The sequence below is a fragment of the Equus przewalskii genome, chromosome 22 (genome assembly GCF_037783145.1).
Source record: "Equus przewalskii isolate Varuska chromosome 22, EquPr2, whole genome shotgun sequence".
Taxonomy (NCBI): domain Eukaryota; kingdom Metazoa; phylum Chordata; class Mammalia; order Perissodactyla; family Equidae; genus Equus; species Equus przewalskii.
This window is the reverse complement of record NC_091852.1, coordinates 21,446,846-21,468,601: the sequence shown is the minus strand read 5'-3', so window position 1 is coordinate 21,468,601 and position 21,756 is coordinate 21,446,846. Positions and strand designations below refer to the sequence as shown.

Below are 21,756 nucleotides of genomic sequence, written 5' to 3'. Positions count from 1 at the left end.
GCGGCCACAAGTTGTTTATGCCTGCAGAGTCCATTCCCTCTTCTGACAATGACCTTGAAGAACCACCTTCACCATTGCTTGCAGTCTTGGTGAGGCTATCAACCTGTAAGACGGCTCCCACTCCCAGACCAAGGTGTGGCCATAAGATACAAGTTGGTCCAATCAATTAGATCACTCCTTCTCAGTCCCCTTTTCCAGCCTCCCCTTCCCCCATATCCCTGCCAGGCCTCTTCTCTTTTCCATCTACATGCACTCCCAAGTTGATCTCAACCCACCTCATGGCTTTAAACACCATTCATATACAGACATCTCCCAAATTAATATCGCCAGCCCAGACCTCTCTCCTAAACCTCAGATTGCCTACTTGCACGTCCAACTGCCTACCCCTGATACTTCCGCCTGGTCTTACCCTGAGCATGCCCAAACCAAGCCCCTGATCCCTGCAATGTTGCTCTTTCCTGCAGACTTTTCCATCTTGAGAATGGTGCAAGCCAAAAAACCTGGGAGTCATCATTGGTTCGCCTCTTTCTTGCACACCCCATATCCTGACTGCCATCAAATCCTCACAGCTCTTCCTTCAAAAGAGATCCAGAACCTGCTCACTTCTCACCATCACCTGCCCCAAGATCACTCCGGCCCAAGCCCAAAGCACATCCCACCTGGAGGATTGCAGAAGCGTTCTCATTGGCAACCCTGATTCAGCTTTTGGCCCCCTTCAGTGTATTCTCAACAAGGCAACCAGCATGATCCTTTTAAAATGTAAATCAACATTGTCCCTGCCAGGAAAGCTTGTGTCCCAACATGCACAGAAATCTCTAGGTCTTAACTCAAACATCGTCTTCTGGGTCTGGCCTTTTCTGCCCACTCAATTTGAAATTACATTACCCTCCCCCTACAGCTCTGTATTCTCCCCAAACCCTCCCTCATTTATTCTGCATAACACTTATCACCATCCAACGTACTAAATATTTTATTCATTTTTGTTAGTTTATTGTCATCTCCCCCAACTAGAATTCAAGTCCATGAGAGCAGGGTTTTGTCTCTTTTGTTCCCTGAAACCCTGGAACCTAGAAGAGTGCCTGGCATTTGGCAAAATGTGATGAATGAATGAGTGAATGAATGATGAACATGGTGTTCTCTTAGTGGAGGGATCCAGTGACAAAAAACAGTTAGTGTGGATTCATTGTGCAACAAGTGCGCAGAGGAGACCACCCTTTGTCACCTGCCACCTAGATCTTCTCAGCTGTCCTCCTTCTACCTTCACTAAGGCCCAGTTCTTCTGCTTTTCCTTCAGTTCTATGAGCTGCTCCTATCCAGCCAGTAAATTTCCCATTTTAGATAAGCCAGCATCAGTTTCTATTGCTCACAACCAAAGATTCCTGGTTGATTCAAGAGCTGAACATCTCGGCTTTTACTACAACACCATCTATTGTCACAAATGTTCAGAGATGCAGTGGTCTGGTGCCTTGGGTGTCCTTCTTTCCACAATAAAAGGTAAGGCTTTAACTGTAAATGACACAAAGAGAGTTGCTTGTAACTTAAATCACACAAAAATAATAAGTGACTTCTTTCTTTTCTTCAATGATAAGCCTGAGGAGATAGAACATGACAGATATGAAAAACAGCATAAGTGTCTTTAAGCAAATTGATTTCAATTTTTATGAAAAGAGAAAAAAAGAACAGGAAATACACTAGAATATTAACAATGGTTCTGTCTAGATGGAGGAATGGTGATGATTTGTATTTTCTTATTTATCCCTTCCTGAACTTTTACAATTTCCTACTTAGTAAACATAATTATTTTTAATAGAGGAATAAACAGTGTTCCTTTGGAATTTGGGAAAAAAATAAAAAATTTTAGGAGGTATGAGAAGAATTTGAGAAACAGTGTGCCCTTTGGTGAAACCTCCCAACTGCTAGTAGACTGTCATGAGAGATTAAATGAGATCCACACCTTCAGAAGCTCCTTTCTCTCTGGAAAGCACCAGAACACTGGCACGGGGAAGGAGAGGAAATAAGGAAGGGGAACAGACCATAGATCAGCGCTTCTCAAATGACACTTAGAAAACCATCTGTAACAGAATCACCAGGGGCACTTGTCAAAAAGAGAGACTCCTGACAGCCATCCCAGACCTCTTAGACCAGAATCTCTGAGAGTCAGGCCCAGGAATCTGCTCCCAACAAACTTCCCCAGCAAATTTGATGCCTGATAAACTTGAAGAACCACTGAAAAGATGAAGGAGACTACCTGAAGCTCATGGAGGATTCACCAAGCCTCTGCTTGAAAGGTTTCAACTGAATAACAGAGCTTCACTCAGCTGAGAGAGGAAAATTCAATCAGCCAGAACCATCGCCAGGTTTCCACTGTGCCTTCTATCGGGCAGATACAATCTGTATCATATGCCAGGAACATAACATCTGCTATCCTAACCCCATAAATCCATCAGCCAGTTGTTGGATGATACAGTGCAAGCTTCGTTATGAAAGCATATTTGAGAAGTTCTAATAATTGCTAGTTAAACCGTTTTTCCCCATAATAAGACTCATCAGTGAAAGCCTGATCTAACCCAATTAGCCCTAAACATATTTGTTAGTCCTCTTCCCAGTCTTTTAAAAGGACAGCACTTGAATGTTTAATCAGTTCAACACTTGCCTGGTCTCCTTTCCATCTTCTCACCAGACATTTTCCAGCCAGAATACGTAACTCTCCAGGCTGTTTTATGCCTTGCTCCCTGGATATGCCACAGAAATTGCCACTTCCGTGCTTCCTGTGATGGCCCTCTCCTGTCCTCTCTGCTTCCCTGCAGCCTCTCTTTCAAGGCCTGTCAGTTAGGATTTAGCCGCCTGGAGCGGAAACCCAATGACAGTGGCTTCAACCCAGGAGGCATCGGCTTCTCTCCCCCAAGAGGAGACCCAGGAGTACACCTTCCAGGGCTGGCACAGGTGCTCAAGAACATCATCGAGGCCCCCGTCCTCTTCCCTCCTCCTGCTCCACCCTGCTTAGTATGTGGCTTCTGTCCTCTAGGTTGTCAGATGGCTAATCCCACCTCTGAGCATCACATGTGCGATCTGGACAGAAAGATGGAAGTGAAGGGCAAAGGCGAAAGTCTTTCATGCTGGCTAAGTCTGGCTCTTTTTATCTTTCTTTAAAAAAAAAAAAGGCTTCCTAGAAGTCCTGTCTTATTCCTATTATTGGATAGGAAAATGCAACATTGTCACCCAAGCTGCAAGGGGACTAGTTTTTTAGCTGGAGTTGACTAATAAGAAAGAATATTGGATAGGCTACTAGCAGTTTCTGCCACAAATATCGGACTCAAATTTTCAGCGAAGCCTTTTTGGGCTCCCTTTCCCCATAAAGCTCTCTCCCACTGCAGAAATCCCTCAGCATTTACTGTCTGTTCTTCTCCCATTTGGAGCCTATCCATGATAATGAATCTGGTACAGAGATTAACCTCTGCAAATATATAGTAGGCACGAATTTCAATCTATAATCTTGATGTATAAAATAACATCTTTTTCCATTTTCTTTAACTCAAATTGAATTTGACTCTTGGCTTCATCCTCAGGGATTCAGTCATTATGTGAAGTGAGGGGACACTCGTAGCTCACAGCCAAAGACAGAAGACTTGCATGTTATTATGAATCATTCAACCCATCACAGTTCTCGCCAACATCCTCATTGTCCAAGCCCAGTATGCCACTGGGGTTGAGAGCTCTGTATGCAAGTCACACGTGGGCTATAGGGATTCTCATAGAGGTAAGAGCTTTAGAGGATAGAGCCCGCCTCACTAAGGTGCTATGCAGTCATTGCTTCTGACTTCTTGCACCACCACAGACCAGGAGACAGACCCCACTGGCTTCTTACATGCTTCTGATTGCTGGCAGCAAGAGATGTGTCTTGAAGTCAGCCTCTGCTTTAAGACCTCTAGGGGGCCCAGAGGGTCTCACTGCCTCTGTAGATCAGGAAAGGGAAAAATACAGGAGGGGTAGGAAAATAAATCTCTTAACAAAGTTTCCTGCTACATTTGTATGACTCACACCCAATTCGAGGGAGAAGCTCCCAACCTCCTTAGAAGACACTTTGGGCTTCCACATCTAACATGGCATGAGCATAATAACTGCTCAAAAAACGTTTCTCCTGGGATATTCAGCAAGTCACTCAAAACAAAGTTTTGTTTAGTCACATGCGTGAGAAACAAGGAGCACACGTATAGTATCTGAAGATGGTGTAGACAGCTATTGACATGATACAGTTGGGTCCTTGAAGCACATTTTCTCAGACTTGGTATCAGGCAACACAATAAGCAGGGCTTGGAAGTCTTAAACCTAGTGAGCAATTATTAAAAGGAGTATGAATGGGGAGAAGGCCATAAAAATCACAACCAGGATGTGAAAACTGATAGAGGCCAGGCCAGTTGTGCAGTCCAGAGAAAAGCACGTGGATTTCCGAAGGCTGAAAGACCTGGCTTTATATCTCAGCGTGTGAATCAGTTGCTGGACTTCTCTGCTCCTCTGTTTTCTCATCTGTGAACTAAGGATAAACCTTGAGCTCTTCTCACCAGCATTCATATGGTACCTGGCTCAGCGGAGGGGGAAGCGTCACAAAGGTTAACATAAGAAAGCATAAAAAAACACGTGACCCACTACCCAGGAGTTGGTAGATTCTTCAGGAAATTTTTGTTTCCCTTTCTGCTTTTCTTCCTCTGGTGACTGACTCTGACCTTGGGCTCCTAGGCAGTATGTGAGACTGTCAAAGTGATTGCCTTTCAATTCAACATCCCATCAGATTAATATTTTAACCATCAAAACCAGCATTTACCATTGAGATAAACCTGAATCATCAATCGTGTAATTCCTTCTACCTCCGAAAGCTTTCCCTTGGATGTGCCAGAACCTCCTTAAAATCATCTCTGAAATTAAGCTTGGCATCCTCTTTGTCAAACCCTCTCCCTGGATTCCTCTATTTCTCTCAGTCCCTCTGGCTTGAAAAACAAAGCCATCTGGATTTTCTCCTGGCCCAGGCACTAGCCTTGCCGATTTTTCTTTCCCCAGACCTCTCCTAGTTATCTGTTCTGTTCATTATCTTCTGCCACCTCCTACGTATCTGTTCTCTTCACCTCACAATGAGGGTGTTGCTGGACCTTCCTAACTGCCTTGTTCGTGATGATCCCTGAAATCGCCAGCTATCTCCTCACCAAGTTCAAGTCTTTGAGCCTCATCAGAGGGAAGGAAAGTGTCCTTTATGTCTCATCTGCATCCATCAAGTGCAGACACACATGGGGCCCTCAGGAAATGCCTGATCAGTTGGCATCATTGTTTGGTCCGTGTGAGGTCAGCTGTGCCCTGCAACGAGGGAGTGGCGCTTATACAAAGAGTGTTTTCCATTTGGCCCACCTTTGTTCCAGAAGTTTGCTCATTAGCCCACAATCACATCTTCCAAAAATGCATTCTTTTCAAAGTAAGTGTACCTTTCTTTTATTTGACAAACAATTCATATGAAATTTTTAAAGAGTCTCTTGACATTTTCTTTGGCAAAATCTGATTTAAACTGGCAGTGTCATATTTTAATCCCCTGAAAATGTATTTTCGAATGTATTTTTTCTCTCACAGTCATTATTTCTCCTCATTGGTAAGTTTCATCAATCTTGTACAAGAACCAATGTGGTTAATATCTCTTTTCTCTTTAAGCAATTTAACAAGGCAATGCAATAAAGAGCCTCTGTCTAAAATGCTAGGGTTCTTTTTTATTTTTTTTTAAGTGCTTCTAATGGTCTTTATGTTGAGGTTTCACTTTTCCATGATCTCAAATGTGAGACGGAAAATGGAAATATGGAAAAATTGGAAAATTTTTTAAGAATTTTTAAAAAAATGGAAATATTGCTGAAAAAGTCAGTTTCTCCCAAAAATAATAGGCAAAGCTTCACTTCTTCGTCTTCTTTTCCTTCTCAGTGCTGTCTGACCAACCTCGTTACCTACTTTATACAATGTTTCAGAGGAAATAAAATGTTTAGGGAAGTGTCCTCTGTAAACAGCACTTTGTGAACAACTTTAAAAAGAGCTTAATGTCTATCCATAAACACCTCCTCTGTGATTGCAACAAGGGTCGGGATTGTAAGCAGTTTACAGTCAATTACTCGATCAACAGTCATTGAAATAAAAGCTGTTCTGAGTTCTCTTGGTGCTTCTGCACTCCATGGACCCCTCCTTCGCCAGCAGAAAAATGCCTTTAACCAACTGCAGAAGGACTTGCTCACAAATGTTTCTAATTCAGCTAAACATCTTGATAGGAAACATCATAAATTATATGTATAGGCCTGTCAGTACAATTTTCAACAAGAGTAACACGAGTTCAGTTTGAAATAAAATGAAAACTTCAGACCAATTTCTGAACTTGCTACCTTGCCTTTTCATCCAAAGCCCGCTTGGGTAGAAAGAGAAGGCAAAATTCTAGTCCTCTTGGATCAAAACCTACCACTAAGAAAGATACTTTAGATGCATTGAATCTATTTTGTACTCTCCTCTGGGAGCTTAAGGGTAAATATGCAAAAGCACAAAAATGTTAAGGTAGCAAACTAGATCTAGTAAGACTGTACTTAAATATCTACCGCATTACTTCCATTCGTGCTTGGCTTCCATGGGAGGGGACCTTTCGATTTTCCCATCCTGGACAATAAGAGAAAGGTCTCCAAAAGGCAATTGTATGTGACCCTAGTAGATGCTAAATATAGAAGCAGAGAGGGAAGGGGGAGGGGTTAGATTAGAGCTGATGGTCTTGCGTATTAATTGCTTTTTAAAGTTTGTTTGCACTTACTAACACAGCATTGTCAGCAAATAGGAATCCCTTTTGTGGGATTGTCTAGAACGGAAATGAGCATATTAACAATTACTTCTAAAGAGCAAATTCAACTAACCAGAAAATCAGTGCAACATGGAAGCATGGGAAATATACACTTTCTTTTTCTTTTCTCACTGCAAGCACACGTGTATTCTGCTTCTTTTTGTTTACTCACATAGTGAACAAGACTTCAACTCCCCATTCCTAAAGAATAATCCTATACTTGATGAAATAATCTATTGTTTTTAAGATATAATATATAAAGTGAAGATAAAGTTTTAGACTGACAGATTATAACTCCGTAAACAAAGTTTCTTCTCCATTTTCACTCATAAGAGAAATCTACTTAGACATCACTTTTAGGCTATTAAATTAAAAGTCTAAGATTATATAACCAAAAAATCCATCCAGGGAGATTCAGTATAATTGATATCAAGATTTTATTTCTTTCTTAGAAAGAGCATTTTATATTAACTTTGGAACGCTAGACCCAGAAGTTTAATGTATCATTATGGACAACAGTACAATAAACTTTTAATTCCTCGTCCAGAAAACCAAGGAAAATAGATTTAATCTTAATAATATTGTGTTTGTTGCATGTATGATAGAAGATCATCAATTAAGAGTTCATTGGCATCTAAATTGCATTGGAGGAACTGAAATGTACTTTAAAATATCTATCACATCCTATATGATTTTATTTCTGTGACATTCTAGAAAAAGCAAAACTACAGGAACAGAAAACACATCGGTCACAGTCAGGGGTCAAGGACGGGGCAAGGTGACTGAGCACAAAGGGGCACAAGGGAACTTTTTGAGCTGATGGAGCTGTTCAACATCTTGATTTTGGTCGTGGTGAAGTGAATAAACACTTTTGTCAAAATTCACAGAACTACAAAACTATATAATGTATGAAAATCATACCTCAATGAACCTGACTTTTAAAAACATCTATTGAGAAAATCTGTTGAACAGTATTAGTTCAACAGATTAGAGACAGCATTTGCACACAAACAGAGTGACCCACTGAAACAGCCTAAGGAACAACGGTCAGGCTGTTACTGAGATGTGCTAATAACAAGCCTTCATTCCAGAAGGACCTCTGCCCACAACTGCTGATTAACCTACTCTCCCTTTGTGCACTTAATTAGAAGATAATTTCCATTTAAAATATACTGCAATCAAGTCTAGCTTTCCCTAGCTTACATAAATTAGTGGTGTTTTAGTCTAGGCCGGAGGTTGGCAAACTTTTTCTACAAAGGGCTAGACAGTAAATGTTTCAACTATCCACCAAAGCAGCCACAGAAAGCAGGGAATGAATGAGCGTGGCTGTGTTCTCAGAAGACTTTATTTATAGACGCCGAAATTTGAATTTAACATAATTTTCATGTATCACAAGATTAGTATTCTTTTGATTCTTTGCAACCATTTAAAAATATAAAAACCATTCTTAGTTCCCAGGCTGTACAAAAATAGGCGGCTGGCCATAGTTTATCAACTGCTGGTCGAGGCTATTAGTGCTCATTTTAAAGGCTTCTTCGACATGTGGGTCTTATATATTACAAACGCCTTTCTGTTAAGGCTGTCCAGCCCATCAGCCGCTGTTTGAAAGTCACAGACCTGTGCTCCCACACACAACTACTCAGATTGCCTTGGCTAAAATATCAGAGAAGATAAAAGGTGAGGAGCCTGTGGAAATATATGGACCATGACAAAGAAATTCTGCCTGCAGTAAACGGAAGCAGAAAAAAAACAATGACTCCACACCCTTCCAACTAAGGTTTCTCAGGTTTCCAGACCAAAAATGCCAAGGAAACCAGCTCTGAGTACCTCAGTTTGCCCCCCCAGTGTGTAAGGGGTTAATGTCAACTGTGTGTATAATGAATTGCTGAAATTAATATTCTTTCAAGCAGTGTTTAGACTGACCGTAACTTACGAACATGTATTTTTAGATCTAGAGGATGGTTTGACTTGTTTTTTTTATTTGGTCTGTCTCAGTGAGGACAGGAACGGGGTGCACTTATCTGAAACAGATTTGTGTGATGGAAACATTTCCAGCAGCACAAGCACTGTAACATCTATGCCCAAATTAGCTCATGAGTCAACATATCTCATTTGGTCATTACATTTATTGCATCAATTATCTACAAATGAAATACAGCTGCGTTGTCTGTAGCCCCACGTTCAAGCATCGGCTTAATGAGCTAGCAAGGTAGGAGAGATCAGGAGCGCTTGCTGACAACAAATCGAGAGGAAACCCAATCCTCGTGCCCGGGACAGACGTTGCACAGCTGACATTCCTTTCCTTTATGGGCAGTCCTAGTCATATTTTAAGAGACTCTAATCAGGTATTTATCCCAAACATGAGCAGCAGTACCTTCAATTTATTTGCTAAATAGAAATTGGGTAAATCTGGCTTCAAACCACAGTCACCACTTTGTTGTGCAGCCCAAGGTCACTTAGGTCACCCTGACGGGGGGGTGGGGCACAAGGCAGGGGACAAGAGCCACTTTTCCAGCAGCGCAATGCCCAGTCTGACGTTTTGACAGAGACTCTCTAATCTTTTTCACGTTTCTTTCTACAGAACAGGATGAAGGAACCATATGCTCCCAGCTTCCCTGAAAGTTTTTTCGGATTTTTTTTTTCTTTAAGAGCGATGGAGCTGGAGTCCTGGATCTAGGCAGAGTCAGAGTTGGGAATTGTCTCCATATTTCTACCAGTTGAAAGGATCTCCCCCATTGCCAGTATATATTTTATAGGCACTGGGTAGCCACCTGTTTTCAATCGCACCTTCAGATCAGAGGAGCCCTCTACGAGTGGCCTGCGAGCATGGGCCTGGCCAAGAGCAAAAGAAACAGTTGCTTGCCCAGGGCTGTCTTTTCTGTTTGCTTTGTAAATGATTTCTGAGCCACGTGTGGGAGAAAGGGCTGCCCAGGCTCTCGCTTACATCATGAGTGTGGAACTCCAGTCTTGCCATAGGAATGCTGTAGAGGCGGACTTTATTTAAGCTGCTGGTCAGCCAGGGTCTTCCTCATTGCAAATGGATTTGAGCTCGTAAACTATGAGAGATTAGTTTTAAGCCCTCGCAGTAGACCTTGCTGAGCAGACTCCAGGTGACATGAAAGGCAGAGGAGGGGCAGCTGGCCCGGCCCTGCACCCTCCTCCAGATGTCTGGACTCAGAACCCAGGGTGTAGAGATGGATGTCCAGGGCAGCTGGATCCAGGGCAGGTTCCACCTAACAACAGCCACGTGTAGCAAACACATCTTCCTCACACACACACACACACACACACACACACACACACACAAATTCACTGGAAAACAAAAACCTTTCATCTCAAGGTAGATTGGATTGTCCTTAAGGAGCCAGGCCACCTCCTCTGGTAGGATCTGAACTCTCAAGCACACAGTGAGAAACTCTTTAGGCACCAAGTCCCTTTCAGAGAAACCTGTGTTCAAATCTTACCTTGGCCACTTGCTAGGTCCGTGACCAAGGACAAGCCAATTTCAGGATCTCAGTACCCAAATGCCAATTGCTTATTGCAGACATTCCATAAAGGTAGAGTCCAGTTGGAGCTCTCAGATCCCCTTATGCCAACATATCCGAGCAAAAGTTGGACTTCTGTGTCCTCACATGACTTACCCCCTTGTGGGGTTACCCCGTCCTTCTTCTCACCTTCCAAGCTTTCTTATTGTTAAACCCTGGATTCGATTCTCCCTGCTTCCCACAGCCAGACTCAGCTTCTCACCCTGGGGTTAGGTGCTGTATTGGGAAGACTCAGATAAACCAATTCTATTCTTGTCTGAGAAGAGTTAAATAGGATGTTTGTAGCAGAAGAGAACAGCTTAACCCCAAAAAATGAACATAATCATAGTTTCAGTCTTCAACTGAGGGTGGAGGGGGCCTTGCAAGGGACACCAGGGCCTTCTTGATAACTTTCTGCAGGTCCTGCTATGTTGTCTTTTAGAGAAGTTAAGGACAAAACATAACCAGGGACTAAATTTGAGAGTGGTCAAGACGGACAGACACATTATTACTCACAACCCCTGAACCAGAACACCACATCCAGGCCTTCCTCTTACAGTCCTTCCAGGATCAGGAGCGCTGTACTGTCCACCAGTGGCAGTACCCTGGGAGGCAAAGGCTGAGATGGCTGCTGCCCTAACATCCCAAATCCTCAGGTTACAGCAGCAATGATTGCTTCTGTCACTTTCTCTCTGCCCTACTCTTCAGGGTGCTTCCAAAAACTTCAGGCTCTAGAATGCTTTAAGTGATTCTTCCTTCCCCATCTCCACACCCTCTCCCCAGTTCTCTTCCCACTCCCCACCCGGGAAGGTAAGAACCAGGATTTGGGGTGTGCCAATGTTTGTGTCACCCCAAAATTCCTATGTTGAAACCTAACCCCCAATGAGATGGTATTTGGAGGTGGGGCCTTGGGAAGTGCTAAGGTCATGAAGGTGAAATCCTCATGAACAGGGTCAGTGTCCTTATAAAAGCAGCCCCAGAGAGATCACAGAGAAGAGACAGCTGTCTGTGAACCAGAAAGTGGGCCCTCTCCAGACACCAAATTTGTGGGTAGCTTGACCTTGCACTTCCCCTCCAGAAGAGTGAGAAATAAATTTCTGTTTATAAGTCACCTAGTCTATGGTATTTCTGTTACAGCAGCCCAAACAGACAAAGACAGAACACACAGGGCAAACCTGATGGTTACTGGGCCACTGGCATTAGTACCTTCCACCTCTGCCCAAGCTTCCGCCATATTCTTCTTGGCAAGATTTTATTTTGTTTTTGCAAAAGAAAGAAAAAACTCCATTCTGGGAGGCTCAGTCAACTTGAGGAGCCACGGCCCAGAGTGAAGCATGTAATTTGGATTCCATTGACACCCATGTTAGAGTGTTGGCTAATGATAGCAAAACACCCGCGTGGTTTACATTCCTGTTCACAAAGGGTTTCACACGCAAGACCCTCGGTGTTTTCCTTCCTATTATCATCATTTCATAGCATGTAATCCCACTCAATTTTTTAAAAAAAGTTATTTTGGCTTCATTTGATCTGTCATCATGGGGTTGTTTTCCTTCTCTCTCGCACACCAGAGCCTACTGTCTCTTTCTCACACACTCACACACACACACTTCAATGTGGGCCTGCCCTTCAAAAGCCAAAAACAACAAGATCAAAAAGTCCTAAGTAGAGCAGATGTCAAGTGGTCCCCCTGGACTCCTACTTAACCCCTTCTAGAGATCTGGCTCGGCCCTGACAAGGAATTGATTTGGTGACGAAAGCAGAAGGCTTGGTAAACATGGCCTCACCCCTCCTTATAAATCTCCAAAACGAAGGACAGTGCAACGATCCCACACAATTGCCATCTGCTCCCAGAGAAACGTACACACAACTCCTTTTCAAAAGGAACTTTAACTGTGAACATGCTCTGCTAATTGGGGTTGTTTATGACCCAATGTAATAAAACTTGATGTTGCGAACTGGAAGCATTTTTCTTGTTTTGTTTCTTTAGCCTTTCCTCTCTTCCTATTCTAGAACTGTTACCTAAAACCAGGTGTGTGAAATGTCTGAGGAGAAGTTAAGTAATCGGGGCCTTTTATCTACCTGACAGAGATATATGGGGAATTTTAAGACCTAATGATTACAAATGGGCAGGAAATTAGCATGAAGGAACTTTTCTATATACATGGTATGCATCACTAATTTATCATATTAGATCAGGGCCATATTGGGATGGACCGCAACTCCTTAATACAGTGAAAAAAACTGCAATTCATTTTGAAAAGCCTCAAAGGTATCTTCTCAAATTGCAGCTCTTTCCAAAACTATGGGAATATTACCCAAGTTGTATAAACATAATAAGATGAAAACATGGAAATTTTCTGAGGGTGCTTGGTTGGAACAAGCTTACAAAATATTTACAGTAACCAGGAAGATCAAGTTCTTTTCCTGTAATCAGATAACTTTTGACTTCAGTTGAGTGGCCACTTGGTGAAGAAGCATCTATGTTTGCAAATCAAATACAGATTGTGACGTAGCATTGAACAAACTTCCAAACACCCTGAGTCAGAGTTCTATGGTCATTCAACAGCCCTCAAAGACGCGAGCAACTTCTTTGCCTTAAAAAAAGATTCTAGAGAAAGTTGCCTTCCATGTGGCCTTAGATTCATGCTCTTTTTAATCAAAAGCACTTGATGGTCATTAATTACATGTTTGTCAGAAACTCTAGGCTGTTTCAAACATTGCTTTTTGAACTGGAGTATCACGTGCAAGTGCACTGCCCATTGACAGTGGGTTTTACTGCACTTTTACTTCACCTTTTCCTCATGTCAAGCGATTCAGATTGCATATGAGCCAACAGGCATCAGCGATGGAGGGTCTATGGGGGATGATAGACAGTGGGGTTTGTAACTTTCAAAGACCTGGGCTGCCTTATTTCAGGGGGCAGGCCCCAGTGACGGGTCTGCTTTCATTTACCTGTGCATGAATGCTTTGGTCCCAGGACTCAGTTATGAAGTTTGACATCTCCCGAGGTGCTCCATAAAGCCATATCCAAGCAAAAATGTGCCAGACGACCACTTAATCATAACCAGGAGATGCAGCGTTGCACAGTTGGCCACTGTGGGCACCCCATTCCTGAAACCCTGTCTGCTGCCACTATTGTTTGCAGGAGGCAGAAAGCAAGCCCATAAAGGAGGAGGCCAAACAGGAAGGAGGCCACAAAGATTCAGTCTCCAGGTTCAACAGAAAGATAAGAAACACCTACCCATCAGGAGGACTCCTAACCAGCCCATTTCAAGTTCAGTCAGTCTCTGCTTTTCCTTTAGCTTGATTTGTGGGACACAGTAGGCACAGCCATTGATTGTGATAACAGCTCCTTGCATCTTCCCACCCTCTGTGCCTTTGCTCATGCTCATTCCTCCTCCTGGAATACCCTCATCTTCTGCCCACAGCTTCCTGCTGAAGTCCAACCCACATTGCAAGATCCCCGTTCCAATCCTTTCTTTCTCAAGATCTTTCTTAGCACCACCCAGATGTCATCTGTGGTCTCTTTCTTCTCAGAGAGAAAGTTCCACTTGACCCAGTTTCCAGTTCCATATCCTGGGTTGGCATAAAGCTCTCCCCCTGATGTCCACGAGTTCCTGTCACTTATATTCTCACATTTCATTCTGCCACCTATGCCTCGCATCTAAAATATCTCCATTCTGCCTCACTAGAGCCAGAACACATGACTCAGTCTAGGGAAATATATTTATATTAAGCATTTAATAATCTTTGTAGGCATTATTGAAGATTCAGCAGTTCTTAGGGAGGAATTACACTGAGAAGCATGTGACCCTGCATTACCTCCTGGCTCCATGTCAAGCTCTCTCTCCCTCTCTCCATCTCCCCTTCTCCCTCCCTCCCTCTCTACTGCAACGAACAAATTTCTTGCTTTGTCCAGAATAGGGCAGTTCATTCAGGACACCTGGGATCTCAACTTCCACCTACATTGATTTGTCAAGAAACTTCTTTTGAAAAAGTAATAGCACTTATCCTGAACAAAACTCCTCTGCAAACCATTTTTACCAGTTATGTTGCCTTCAGAATTAATATCCCTCCCAATTTCCCATGTTGTATGCTTGTATGCCATTGATTCTTATATACTAGCATATACATAGTCTATTTTGTATCTGAGCTATTTATGTGTGTGTCCTATTTTTCCAGTATTTGGAGAGTTCTAGAAAGCACAAACAATGTACATTCATTTTTGAATTCCCTTAAAGTACCCAGCAAAGTGCTTTGCCCATAGAGGATGCTCAAGGATTTTTGGAATTGTATCAGAAAAAGTGTGAAACGATAGTGCATCATTCTTCCAAGTAACGTCCAACTAGTTGAGTGTTCTTGAAGTGGCGTTCATAGAAAGTAAGCCCATACCTCAGCACCACCACTCCCATGTCACTAGAATCTAATAGATACAATAGACATACGTGCTTTGGAGAAACTACTCAAATCTGCTATTAAACACATTGAGTTTTTTTCCCAAATAATTTGTCTTTCAGATTAAATCCAAATCTGATTATTCTTTATGGTTTAATATTCCTTCCACAAATTTTGAAATTTGTCTTTTATTTCCTTAAATTTGATAAACACTGTTACATTTTATGCCTGAAAATGCCAGTATCCGATGTCTTTGTGGATCCATTTCTATTACATGTTGTTTCTGTTGGTTCTCATTTATGATGACTGTTTTCCCTAAAATGGTTAGTGAATCATGGCAGTAAGTTGCTTATTTTCCTGAGTGGAATAAAAGTGGCTTCCTCTGGAAGGGATTTGCAGTTGCATTTGCATTTACTTCAGTCAGGAGTCGGGGGCAGGGGGCCTACTGGCCTGCTACCACTATAAACTGAATTCTTAGTTTGTATCAGACCACTCAAGTAGTGTGTATTCAGTCTGCAAATGTGATTAAGTGGTGCTGTGGTTACAATCTTTCAGAACTTTTGTTTTTCTTCCTCTTCTCAGCAGCTGAGCATTTTCCTTGCAGTGCTCAATGGAGGAGTGGGAGTGGGTTAGGAGAAAAGTTTATTTTGAGCTCATCCTTACTTAGAAGGTCAGTGAATCCCAAGAAGGATAATTAGAAAGGAAACCACACTTAGATACTGCAGATCACCTAAATTGAAAAGAAGGTCTTAAGTGCAATCAGAGGGAAAAGACTGATTATTTTCAAGGGGGCAGTTGTTAGACTGAAAGCTACAACGGAAACCAGAAAAAAGTAACATATCTTCAACGTACTGAAAGAAAACAATTGCTGCCCTCAACTTGTATACCTGGAAAAATATCCTTCAGGAAGGAAGATGAAATAAAGACATTTTCAGACAAATAAAAACTAAAAGAGTTTGCCACCAGCAGAAAGAAATTCTAAAGGATACACTTTAGGCAGAAGAAAAATGATTCCTGATGGCAGGTTAAAGATACAGGAAAAATGAAGAGCAAAGAATGAGACAAATATATGGGTAAAATTAAACAAACATGGTCCATGTTAAATAAAAATAATAACGTCTTGTGAGGTAAAAATAAAGTACACAACAATAATATATAAAACAAGAGTTGGGTATATGGAGTTAATGTTTTCTAAAGGCCTTGTCTTATTTGAAAAGAAGATATTGGTTTTAGACTTTGATAAGTGAGATATTTATGTACTTGCTTTACAAGTATTCACGAAAAAAGCAGAAACAGTCTAGTAAAATAAAAAAATTAAATGAAAAAGTCAACTCAAAAAGTCAATAAAGAAGAAAATAACAGAAAAGATGAGACTAATATATCAAATAAAGTCTACAAAATAAGATATAAATTCAAATACATCAATAATTACAATAAATATACATGAAATACATACTCCAAATAAAAGACAAAGGTTTGCAGACCAGATTTTAAAGTAAAAGGCAACTTAAAGCAATTTTCTCACCTATTATATTAGCAAAAAAAAGATAGACTGGTGCCATCCTGGTAGCATAATTGTTGAGTTCACACACTCCACTTCAGGGGCCCGAGGTTCATGGGTTCAGATCCCAGGCATAGACCTAGCACTACTCATCAAGCCATACTGTGGTGGCATCCCACATAAAATAGAGGAAGACTGGCACAGATGTTAGCTCAGCAACAATCTTCCTCAAGCAAAAAGGGGAAGATTGGCTGGCAACAGATGTTAGCTCGGGGCCAAACTTCCTCACAAAAAAAAAGAGAAAAAGAAAAGACAGACTAAAATTCATCTATAATCACACTTTTCAGAGAAAACTATGCCAAATATTTTATGTTTACTCTTTAGTTTTTTCATAAACGCAAACACACATTTTCATACAAAAATAGTAATATATGTACATGTTTTATAACTTTTTCTCTTAAAAATGTTATGAATATATTTTCATATCATATCACTAAAGCTTTCTCAAAAGTTGCTGTGAGATTATATATGTAAAGTAAATACAGAAAGCCTTTACATTTATTATTATATCACATGCATAGTGTTTCATTGTAGAATTATAGTGTAATTTAACCAATCTCCTATTGTTGGACATTTTGGTTGTTTCCAATGTTTCATTAATACACATGGCTTGAAGGAATATCTTAGAGCCAAATATTGGCACATATCCTTGATTACATCTTTGGGCTACATTTCCTAGTATATACATCTAATGCCTATTTCAAAATTACCCTCCAAAATGTTTGCAAAAATTTACTCTTCCACAAGAAATGTGTCTATTTCCCCTTACCCAAAGAGAGAGATTATTATTTCCCTTACACTGTTCACAAGTTAAAGAAGAAAATCCAGAGAATTTTCTAGGTCACAAGATTCATTTAACCCCTCTAGTGTCTCCAAACTTCAGTTTAAGAGTCAAAAGCAATAGACACAGGACCAGCCTGGTGGCATAGTGGTTAAGTTCGCATGCTCTACTTCAGCAACCTAGGGTTCATGGGTTCGGATACCAGGCACAGACCTACACACCACTCATCAAGCAATGCTGTGGCAGCATCCCACATATGAAATATAGGGAGGTTGGCACAGATGTTAGCTCAGGGACAATATTCCTCAGGCAAAAAGAGGAAGATGGGCAACAGACATTATCTTGGAGCCAATCTTCCCCACCAAAAATAAAAGCAACAGACCTAATAGAATAGATAACGAGCAAAATCCCTTTCTCCTTCAAGAAAACTTTTAGAAGATGATCTCCAATTCTACTTTACTATTTTTTCTTCTGACATAACCTCAAATTATACATATTTTGAATCAAAAAAATCAAGATGAGTTTTTTACCTTTATTTATGTGTTAGACTAACAAATAAATGCTTTGTCCTGTCAAAGCAAAGCCCAGAAGCCAAATTTCAAAACTGACAGATTACATCTCATCATTCTATGGACAAATCTCAAAATGGCATAAGCCCTTTGTTCTGATGTTTACAACCTTCCCTTTCTTTCCATTCACCATCCCATCGTGTAAGTTGATCTGTCAGGGGCATGATTTTGAGTTAGAAGAAGGATTTAAGTCCTTGTTCTACCATTTTGTAGTTGGGAAAGCTTCAATAACTTCAGTTTCTTCCATACAACATATTGCTTATAAGCAGACTCTAGAGCCACAGACATAGGTTCATAATTACTGATCTACCAATTACCAGCAGTGTGCCCTTGAGCAAGATTATTCATTTAACAGCTTCTTTGTCTGTGAAATGAGTTTATTATGAGGTTTACCTGATATCAATTTCTTAACTCAGTTTTTGGCTCAGAAGTAAGTACTCAACAAATGTTATACAATTGACCCTCATTATTTGTGACTTCTGTATTTCCAAATTCACCCACTAAATAAAATTTATTTGTAACCTCAAAATCAATACTCAGAGTGCTTTCATGGTCATTCGCAGACATGTGCAGACCAGTGAAAAATTCGAGCCCCCCAAAGCTCATGTTCTCAACTGAAGTCGAATAAGGCAATGCTCTGCCTTCTTGTTTCAGCTCTCATACCGCAGACAAGTGTCCTTTTCACACTCCATTTAGTACCAAGTTTTTCACATTTTTGTGCTTTTGGTTCGTGACTGTGCTGTTGAAAATGCCCCCCAAGGATAGTCTGAACTACTATTTTGTGTTCCTAAGCACAAGAAAGTTGTGATGTACATTATGGGGGAAATACATGTGTTAGTGAAAATTATAAGAACCTTCATGAAAGAAATTGAAGATGACACAAAGAAATGGGAAGATATTCCATACCCATGGGTTGGAAGAATTAATATTGTTAAAATGTCCATACTACCTAAAGCCATCTATAGATTCAATGCCATCCCTATCAAAATTCCAGTGACATTTTTCACAGAAATATAACAAACAATCCTAAAATTTGTATGGAACCACAAAAGACCTGGATTAGCCAAAGCAATCTTGAGAAAGAAAACAAAGCTGGAGGCATCATGCTCCCTGATTTCAAACTACATTACAAAGCTATAAAAAACAGTATCATATTGGCATAAAAACAGACACACAGATCCATGGAACAGAACAGAGAGCACACCAAGAAACCCATACATATATGGTCAATTAATTTACAACAAACAAGCCAAGAATATACAATCAGAAAAGGACAGTCTCTTCAATAAATCTTGCTAAGAAAAGTGGATAGCCACATCCAAAAGAATGAAACGGGACCACTATCTTACAACATACATAAAAAATAACTCAAAATGGGTTAAAGACTTGAATGTAAGACCTGAAACCACAAAACTTAGAAGAGAAAACATAGGCAGTAAGCTCCTTGCCATCAGTCTTGCAATGATTTTTTATATCTGACAGCAAAAGCAAAGGCAACAAAAGAAAAAATAAACAAGTGAAACTACATCAAATTAAAAAGCTTCTGCACAGCAAAAGAAATCATCAACAAAACGAAAAGGCAGCCTATTAAATGGGAGAGAATATTTGTAAATCATATATTTCATAAGAGGTTAAATATATAAAGAACTTATACAACTCAACAGCAAAAAAAAAACCAAAACAAGTCAATTAAAAAATGGGCAGAGGATCTGAATAGACATTTTTCCAAAGAAGACACACAGATGTCCAACAGGTACATGAAAAGGTGCTCAGCATCACTAATCATCAGGGAAATGCAAATCAAAACCACAATGAAATATCACCTCACACCTGATAGGATGGCTATCATCAAAAAGACAAGAAATAACAAGCATTGGTGAGGTTGTCAAGAAAAGGGAACACTTTTGTTGGTGGGAATGTAAATTGGTGTGGCCACTATGGAAAACAGTATGGAGGTTCCTCAAAAAATTAAAAACAGAACTACCATACAATCCAGCAATTCCACTACTGGGTATTTATCCTAAGAAAATGAAAACACTAACTCAAAAAGATATATGTACTCCCATGTTCGTTTCAACATTACTTACAATAACCAAGATATGGAAATAACCTAAATGTCCACCAATGGCTGAATGGATGAAGGAAATGTGGTGTGTGTATATATACTGGAATACTATTCAGCCATAAAAATGAAGGAAATCTTGCCATTTGTGACAAAATGAATGGACCTTGAGGGCATTATGCTAGGTGAAATCAGTCAGACAGAGAAAGACAAATACCATTTGATCTCACTTACATGCGAAATATATATTAAAAAAAAAAACTCATAGATACAGAGAACAGTTATTTACAAAATAAATGTCATGGGGATGTAATGTACAGCATGGTGACTATAGTTAATAATGTGTTGCATATTTGAAAGTTGCTAAGAGAGTGTATCTTAAAAGTTCTCATCACAAGAAAAATAAATATTTGTAACTATCTATGGTGACAGATGTTAACTAGACTTGTGGTGATCATTTCACAAGATATACAAATATTGAATTATGTTATACACCTGAAACTAATATCATGATATATGTCAATTATAACAAAAAAGAAAGTACATGTGTTAGATAAGCTTCATTCACACATGAGTTATGGTACTGTTGGCTATGATATCAATATTAATGAATCAACAATATATATTAAACAAGATGTCTTTAAACGGAACACTAAAACACATCAAACAAGGTTATGTACTGATCAGTCAACAAAATTAGTGTGGCCAGCGACTCACGGAAACCTAACCCCACGTTTCCCCTATGAGCAATATGGCTGAGTAACCACTAACCCAGTGTTTGCGGCAATTTTATAGAACAAAACTACTGAGAATAATGTGAATCAACTGCATATTCTGTTTCATTTGTAAAATTAAAGTTATTAATGCCTGTTCACATAGCTGTCATATTGAGATCTGTCAAAATTTTTATAGCTGTGACATTGCCCATCTGGTTTATCACATTGGTTTCCCAGTAGGACTCTTTCTTGACTCTTCTTCCTCCAGGGTATTGGAGATCATGTATAACTTTTACCAACTCAAAAGACTTCCTATGGTGGCATAGGTGGTGGAAAAAAGTACAGGCTTGGAGGCAGACTCATCTGGGTTCCAACCTTAATCTTCTTTCTTAGCAGCACTAATGACTTGAGGCAAGTTATTCTTTAAACATCAGTCTTCAACTTCCCAATACACCGTCTATGGTGGAACCACCACCAAGATGCAGATTTACATAAAAACCATTAGGGAGAAGAACATCACTCTCAAGGTTAAATCCTCAGATACATTAGAAAATGTAAAGGCCAAGATCCAGGACAAGGCAGGAATTCCTCCTGATCAGCTAAGACTCATTTTTGCCGGCAAGCAACTGGAAGATGGACTTAGTGTGACTACAACTTCAAAAGGAACCCAAACTTTCATCTTGTGTTAAGACTTCATGGTGGTGCTAAGAAAAGAAAGAACATCTCTTACACCATTCCCAAAAAGAATAGGCGTAAGAGAAAGAAGGTTAAGCTGGCTGTCCTGAAACGCTATGAAGTGGATGAGAATGGCAAAAACCAGTTACCTTTGTAGGAAGTGCCCTTAAGGTGAATGTGACGCTGGAGTCTTTATGGCCAGCCACTTTGACAGACATTATTGTGGCAAATGTTGTCTGACCCATTGCTTCAGCAAACCAGAAAACAAGTAATTGTACATGAATGAGTAAAAGATGTGAACTAAAAAAAAAGTCAATCTTCACACTTATCAACACTTTCCTCTGCCTAAATGATGAAATCCAGACTTGATTGTTTAAGCTGACCACAATAGGGCTCCAGCCCACTTATCCTACTACTCCCTTATATAAATCCCCTGACACTCCCATAGGGCCTCATCATTGGGCCCCAGGCACACATTCATCTTGCCTTCATTTAGTGCTCACTTTCCTACAACTGATATGCAATTCTGTTTCCTCTTCATCGTGCCTAAATTCTTCCCTTCTATGAAGGTCAAGTTAGAGTCCCATTTCCGCTGTGAAACCTTTCCCAGCTACACCAATACACTGTTGTTAGTA

The 21,756-nt window shown here is 40.4% G+C and overlaps 1 pseudogene; it reads left to right on the top strand.

Annotated features, from left to right (window-relative positions):
• The first annotated feature begins 20,925 nt into the window (after positions 1 to 20,925).
• LOC103546276 (ubiquitin-ribosomal protein eS31 fusion protein-like) lies at positions 20,926 to 21,408 on the top strand (annotated as a pseudogene).
• The last annotated feature ends 348 nt before the right edge of the window (positions 21,409 to 21,756 follow it).